The sequence below is a fragment of the Octopus sinensis genome, linkage group LG18, assembly GCF_006345805.1.
Source record: "Octopus sinensis linkage group LG18, ASM634580v1, whole genome shotgun sequence".
Classification (NCBI taxonomy): domain Eukaryota; kingdom Metazoa; phylum Mollusca; class Cephalopoda; order Octopoda; family Octopodidae; genus Octopus; species Octopus sinensis.
In genome coordinates, this window is record NC_043014.1 from 13,746,505 (window position 1) to 13,754,796 (window position 8,292).

Genomic DNA, 8,292 nt, shown 5'->3' on the forward strand with positions numbered 1-8,292 from the left:
ACGTTTTCGTTTCTTGTTGAGTTCTACGTCTATTTGTGGTGTCCTGTACTCACGTATATATATTTATGTATGCATGTATATATACATGTAGATGTAGGTACGTACTTATATGTATGTATGTATACATTTTATTTATTACACTATTGTATGACTGAGGGGTGGGGGAAGGGTATCTTTTTTTCTTCGCAAATGTAAATAAACCCAATCTGTTTCTTAAAGGAGGGACATATTCATACAGCACGGAATGTTTTCACCCCAAATGGAGGTAAGCGATTGGTTAAAATTGCCGAAATGCTCGATTTTAAAGTGGAAATATCTTACAATCTATAGAATTTTCTCAATAAAGCCAAGAAAAAATGATGTTTTATAAACACATTCTACCAGTATACGAAGTTTAAAAGTGTTTAGTTAACTAGAAATTGTGTTGAAAACTGCCGTTCAAAAGGAAAAGATCCCCTAAGAGATTACTCGGTTACAGAACGTGGAACCTGGCGAGTGGTCTCTTTAGTGGCTAAGTAATTCTCCTGCAGTTGCCTCACGGGGAACATTACATCCGTAATAGCTCTACATAGCAGAAAACTGAAATCTGACCTTTGCTAATTACTCTTTTACTTGTTTCAGTCATTTGACTGTGGCCATGCTGGAGCACCGCCTTTAGTCGAGCAAATCGACCCGAGGACTAATTCTTTGTAAGCCTAGTACTTATTCTATCGGTCAATTTTGCCGAATCGCTAAGTTACGGGGACGTAAACACACCAGCATCGGTTGTCAAGCAATGCTAGGGGGACAAACACAGACACACAAACATACACACACTTATAAGGATACATATATATGACGGGCTTCTTTCAGTTTCCGCCTACCAAATCCACTCACAAGGCTTTGGTCGACCCAAAGCTATAGTAGAAACCACTTTGCCCAAGGTACCACACAGTGGGGCTGAACCCGGAACCATGTGGTTGGTAAACAAGCTACTTACCACACAGCCACTCTTATAATCAGTCGTTAAAAATATAAATATTTGTGACAGAGGCAGTATTAATACCAACAAGTAATATTTATCTCTACTTAAACGTCAATGTTCTGTTGGAACAAACTATACTACGGTCTCATATTGACTTTCGGCGCAAAATGCACACTTGTTTAAATAGCGCCGTGACCACCAAATCAAGTGATTTCGACCTAAATATTTGTTTCTTTATCGCCCACAGGATGCTAAACATAGAGGGGACAAACAAGGACTGACAAAGGGATTAAGTTGATCGCATCGACAACCAGTGCGTAACTGGTACTTATTTAATCGACCTAGAAAGGATGAAAGGCGAAGTCGACCTTGGCGGAATTCTGACCTAAATTTTACTTCCCGATATTAATACTGCTAGCAATATAAACGAATACATTGTGCGCAGCAAGATATTAGTTTCTCTTTCGGTAACTACCGCAGTCGAGTTTTGTTGTAAGAGAACATCTACGTTTAAGTGGGGCTATATATTAAGCACCCCTATATATTCTGGTTTAAGCACCCGGGTAACTTTTTTAGTGAAATTTTCAGAAAACCCTGGCAAATTTGTGTTCCACATACGGGAATTCATACGATAATACAAATAATAATAATAATGATAATTTTTTAAAAAATTATTTCAAGTACTTTAATTACTTCAGTGACTATCACTGACGGACAATCTATCCTTTAAGGCCATCATCTTTTTAACTGTGCTACAATCAGCTCCAATGGTTGGTCCCTCTGTTCAGCCTACTTAAAAAGCCTCACCATCTAATCCATTCACGTCATTCAACAACCTCATTCGATAACATTTTCATGCCTTTTATTTTTGGTATCGGTAAGGAAACATCCATTATCATTCCGAAAACACTTCTCAATCTCACGATTTTCGCTTGATCACAACTTTTTGTATCCCAGAATATCTCAAGGCTTTGATCCTCATAAACAAACATGTTGCTTTCTGCTTCTCTCCGTAAGTATTCTTAACATCTATTTTTTTTTTCTAGTTACTTAACTAGCATTCAGTTCAATAAAAATATAGATAAGGGTACTATTTAAGAAGAGTGGTCCCGGTGCGCGCACTCGCGAATCCGCGCTATCTAGTCGTGACTAGTCGATCCTACAACGACGGCCTAGCAAAGTAAATAAAACACAAAATGAATATTTTTTTTACACAAAGTAAATAATTTTTTAAAAAACAAAGTAAATAAAACACAAAAACACAGAGTAAATAATTTTTTTAAACAAAGTAAGAATCGACTAAATAGTACCATAGGTAAGTTATTAAAATTTACCAAAATATAATTTTAAGGTATGGTTTTCAACTTATTAAAATGCATAGATATATGAGGCTTTGAAATCCTTTAATACCGAATGTGCCAGTGTATAAGACACGTTTTTAATCTCAACATTAACCCGTATTTTTATTCTTAAATGTAACAAAAAATTGCCATGCGTCAAATCTGGATAGGATGCTGGATTATGATGAAATTTGCTTTGCTTCCTGCCACCTACGAAATATACTGTTTTTTCACAAAATATAGGTTTATCTAATGCGATAGTACGTTATATGTGAGTACCGTAAATCCTCGAGTATAATACGCAGGGGATTTTTTAGGGGGCTGTACCGCTGAAAAACCTAAACATTGCGTATAATACGCACCCCTTCTCTAACTTGAGTCAAGGAGGTCTATATAACGTCCTTGACTTGTAAAAATGTATACGGTAACGTCCTTTATTATTATTATATCTATAGCATAATGCAAACGTGTAGCATTTTTGTGCATTTTGTTTGCAGAAGATAAAGAAATAACAGTAATAACGTTTAATAAATGTTGCTTACTGCAAGTTATGGATGATTCCTTTATGACTTCATTGCTTTCAGGCTTAGCTTAAGGTATTTTCGCGCCCGACATCACAAAATGCGTCTGAATAATCATAGCCAGACAGCAAATAGAGGCTTGGACATTGCTTAGAAGATAACTTTCATTTTTAACCTCGTGTATAATACGCACTAGGGATTTTCACCTTTAAATTTTGGGAAAAATTGCGGATTATACTCGAGGATTTACGGTAATTACGAAATAAAACGAAGAAAAATACTCAGCTGGTTTTCAATACTAAGGATTCAATTTAAGAATAGAGTGGTTTCCCCTGTACAGTTCGGTTCCATTAAATTCTTTGATGACAGTTGCTGACGCAAAGAGATTTCGACTGGATTACTGACGTAATTGAAGTTATTCTTTGTTTAAAAGTGAAGGGGCGAGGGTACAATTTTCGGCGGAGGTGATCATGGATCGCACCCACTTTTGCGATTTTTTTTTTTTACAGGAACACACTATATCGAGGGCGGAGATTCCAAATTTGCAAAAAAATGTGCATTTCAAAATTTAAATCCCGCCTTCACCCCCACCTAAATTTCTTAAAATTTCACATTTTTAAAGAAATTTTTTAGGCGAAATATAAATATTTTTTTTTAATTGAAATTTAACAGAACTTTTTTTTTTTTGCCAGAATCATAATATCCATACGGAGATTATGATTCTGGCACAAAAAAAAAGTTGTTAAATTTCAATAAAAAAAAAATAAACACCCGTCCTATGACAAGAAGTGAAATTAAAGTGTTTTCTTATTTACATTTAACGGATATTTGTCCTCATCTTGTTTGTTGTTAAACACAACGTTTCGGCTGATATACCCTCCAGCCTTCATCAAGTGTCTTGGGGAAATTTCGAACCTGGGTTCTCATTCGTAAGGTAATCCTATGGCTGCGATATATCGATGACACTTTTATACTCTGGAGGAGTTTGTAGTTTTGGGCAAAATGTGATATCAGCCAGTTTTTCGATTTTTTTTCAACCGATAAATAAATATTTTTTTGTCTTCCCACGCTTCTTTAGAATCGATTATTCATGTAAGCTTATAACAACAGAATATGAAACACGAATTCGGTGGGATGCGGGAAGTCACAGAAGAAAGAAAATGTAGGTCAGTTTCCTCGCGGCGTCTTCAAGAACAATCATAAAATTGAATGGACGGCTTTTTGTGTTTTTTTCACAGCTGTGTAATGTTATCATATATTTTGTGTGGAGGCGCAATGGCCCAGTGGTTAGGGCAGCGGACTCGCGGTCGTAGGATCGCGGTTTCGATTCCCAGACCGGGCGTTGTGAGTGTTTATTGAGTGAAAACACCTAAAGCTCCACGAGGCTCCGGCAGGGATGGTGGTGATCCCTGCTGTACTCTTTCACCACAACTTTCTCTCACTCTTACTTCCTGTTTCTGTTGTACCTGTATTTTAAAGGGCCGGCCTTGTCACTCTCTGTGTCACGCTGAATATCCCCGAGAACTACGTTAAGGGTGCACGTGTCTGTGGAGTGCTCAGCCACTTACGCGTTAATCTCACGAGCTGGCTGTTCCGTTGATTTGGATCAACCGGAACCCTCGTCGTCGTAACCGACGGAGTGCTTCCAACAAGTACTTCCGTAAATAAAAGTACGTTTCTTCCCAACACTTAGTCTCTTGGTTCCTTTCTTTTGAGAAAGTGAGAATTTTTTATACTTAAAATATAACCCCTGGGGAAACGTCGAGTTTTCTTATTATGAAATAAAAAAATAATCTATGGCTTTTGTAGAAATTTTTCATTTTGTTTTGGCGTGTGTGTTTGTCTTTCATTTCAATACAACGAGGTGGGGAAAATCAACGTTTTCCCGTCACCGCCGATTATCATATATTTACGGCAGTTCCCAACACAAAAATTTACAGTTATGAACAGTTTTCTATAAAATGCATATTCCAAACATTTTTTCAAAAACTTTGACATGAAAATTAAATGAAATAAAGAACAAAACAAGATTTTTCTAACACTTACCCGCGAGGAACAAAATCGTGCGTCGACCATTCTTGCGTTCAGCTGCTGCCCTTTGGAATGAAATAGCATTATTTCTCAAGATTCCCCCAACGCGATTCAGAGACGAGAAATATATCTTGTCTCCGAGAGTGGTATTGCAAAATATTTTATCCAAGATTTACCATACATAGATGAGTATAAGACAATGATTTCTGTCTAAGATGTAGAAATGATTTTTTTTCTCAAAAAAAGAAAAATGGAAACCGGATTCTAAAAATATCTTTGGTTTTTTCCTGTGACTCATTCGATATGTCGGAGACGAAAAACGTTGTTTTAGTTTACCAAGCCATTTACATTTCAGCGTACAGTACAATCATAATGCTAATCCTTACTCTAACCCTATAAGCCCTTACTCAAAATACAAACGCTAACTTGACCGTAACCTAATCCCTAATCCTAATTCAGATCAGGTCATTTCAAAGTGTCGACCAGTGGTTCTCAACAGGGGTCCATATAAATTTTGTAATAAAAACTTATGTGAAATAAATCGGTTACACTTCTACGGATCTTTTCGGTTTGAACGACAGTTTTTTCTAGCTGTGTCATATGAAATTGTCACCCATAATTATGACCCTAGTATCGATCTATTGCATTTCAATCTGTTTTAGGGTTAGGGGTGGGGAGAAGGGTATCTTTTTTTCTTCACAAATGTAAATAAACCCAATCTGTTTCTTAAACGAGGGACATATTCATACGGCACAGAATGTTTTCACCTCAATAGACGTCATTGATTGGTTGAAATTGAAGAAAAAAACAACAAATATGTTACAAACTATAGAATTTTCTCAATAAAGCCAAGAGAAAAAGATGTTTTATTAACACATTCTACCAGTATACGAAGTTTAAAAGTGTTTAGTTACGTGGAAATTATTTTAAAAAACTGCCAGTCAAACAGAAAAGATCCCACTTCTACAATGCACAAAATATTTTTACTTTATTTTTACACAATTACTAATAATATTTAATTATAAAAATACAGTAAGACTTTTATAGATATTGAATGGCTGTGGAGGTCCAGTAGAGCAAAATAGGAACCAATGGGGCCCATGGCTAAAGAATAGTTGAAAACTCTTGGGTAAACAAAACACACTGCAGTAGATCGCATGCTAAAGTAGAACCCAAAAGCATAAGAGACCAAAAATCATCATCATCGTTTAACGTCCGCTTTCCATGCTAGCATGGGTTGGATGGTTTGACTGAGGACTGACGAACCAGATGGCTGCACCAGGCTCCAATTTACTTATTTCTTTATTGCCCACAAGGGGCTAAACATAGAGGAGACAAACAATGGCAGACAAAGGGATTAAGTTGATTACATCGATCCCAGTGTGTAACTGGTACTTAATTTATCGACAGTGAAAGGATGAAAGGCAAAGTCGACCTCGGTGGAATTTGAACTCAGAATGTAACTGTAGACGAAATACCGCTAAGCATATCACCTGACGTGCTAACGTTTCTGCCAGCTCGCCGCCTTAAATTTACTGAGGTCGATTTTCTCTTCTATAGTGCCCTTTCTGTCACCAAATAAAGTAATATTTCCCCATGGCCAGATATGCTTTTCATACAAGATTAGAAATGAAGGACATCACTTGCACGATGGTGGCACGTGCTTACAACTACCATGCAATGTCAAGACAAGGAAACTGTTGTACACATACGTTTGTGTATATATACTTGAATCTGTTTTATACAGAAATGTATAATGTGTGTGTGTTATTTTATATACTTGAACCTTAATCTTTTGTGTGTGTATATATATATAGGCACAGGAGTGGCTGTGTGGTAAGTAGCTTGCTTACCAACCACATGGTTCCGGGTTCAGTCCCACTGTGTGGCACCTTGGGCGAGTGTCTTCTGCTATAGCCTCAGGCCAACCAAAGCCTTGTGAGTGGATTTGGTAGAAGGAAACTGAAAGAAGCCCATCGTATATATGTATGTATATATGTTTGTGTGTCTGTGTTTGTCCCCCCAACAACGCTTGACAACTGATGCTGGTGTGTTTACGTCCCTGTAACTTAGCAGTTCGGCAAAAGAGACCAATAGAATAAGTACTAGGCTTACAAAGAATAAGTCCTGGAGTCGATTTACTCGACAGTCAAATGACTGAGCTGGAAAGTTCCTTGCTTTGGGTAAAAGAAAACACAGAAGGATCAGTTAATTATGATTTTATTCAATGTATTTCCTTCTGAGGTTCACACATTTATTTCAGTGGTCTTTCAGTTTTTCTAGGCTCTGTAAAAGAACTTGAAATGTTGGGTCTCCAAACAGGCCTTTCATGATACCTTTAAAGTCAGGAATTTTTCAGCACCCCCTTGTATACACACTCAACAGGCTTATTTCAGTTTCTTATTTCTTTATTGCCCACAAGGGGCTAAACATAGAGGGGACAAACAAGGACAGACAAAGGGACTAAGTCGATTACATCGATCAGTGCGTAACTGGTACTTATTTAATCGACCCCGAAAAGATGAAAGGCAAAGTCGACTTCGGTGGAATTTGAACTCAGAAAGTAATGGCAGACGAAATACCGCTAAGCATTTTGCCTGGCGTACTAATGTTACTGCCAGCTCACTCAGCTTCTTTCAGTTTCTGTCGACCAATTCCATTCACAAGGTTTTGGTTGCCTCAGGACTATAACATAAGACACTTATAGGTTCACCTGCAGCAGGAATGAACCTGAAATCTAGTGGCTGGGAAGCAAACATCTTACCACACAGCCATATCAGCAAGTACATGCTTGTAATTTGAGCAATTAAACTACATAGTCATATGGCTGGAAGGGGTAGGGTTTAGAATTTCATTATAACGACAAAAACAAACCATTTATTTGTTATCTCATGAATAACATTGTTTAGAAAATCCTAAAGTTGGCTGGTATATATCTTAGACTAGTAAATACTCCATATCACCATATCTTTTTTTTAATATACCACCTTGATGCTGTTATAACCTATAAAGTTTGCTGCCCCATCACATGGTCTTGAGTTCAGTCTCACTGTATGACACCTTAGGCAAGTGTTTCCTCTTGTAGTCTGGCCAACCAAAGCCTTGTGAGTGGATTTAGTAGATAGAAACTGAAAAAAGCTGGTAGTATATATATATATACTTTCAGTTTCTGTCTACCAATTCCATTCACAAGGTTTTGGTTGCCTCAGGGCTATAACAGAAGACACTTGTAGGTTCACAGAGTCAGAGTTGGAGTTGAAGTTTTTTGTTTCAACTCCACAGCCCTGGTTTACGTCCCTGTAACTTCGCAGTTCAGCAAAAGAAACTGATAGAATAAGTACTGGGCGTTAAAAAAAAAAGTACTGCTGTTGATTCATCCAACCAAAAACTCTTCAAGGCGGTGCCCCAGCATGGCCACAGTCTAATGACTGAAACA

At 37.4% G+C, this 8,292-nt stretch overlaps 1 protein-coding gene across 1 annotated transcript in view; it reads right to left on the reverse strand.

Annotated features, from left to right (window-relative positions):
* LOC115221297 (leucine-rich repeat-containing protein 74B-like) overlaps positions 1 to 5,083 on the reverse strand; it is a 124,813-nt gene extending 119,730 nt beyond the window's left edge. The window contains exon 1 of the mRNA XM_029791453.2: positions 4,872 to 5,083. The gene's annotated coding sequence lies outside the window, so the exon portion shown is untranslated. The remainder of the gene's footprint in view (positions 1 to 4,871) is intronic.
* Between the last annotated feature and the right edge of the window lie 3,209 nt (positions 5,084 to 8,292).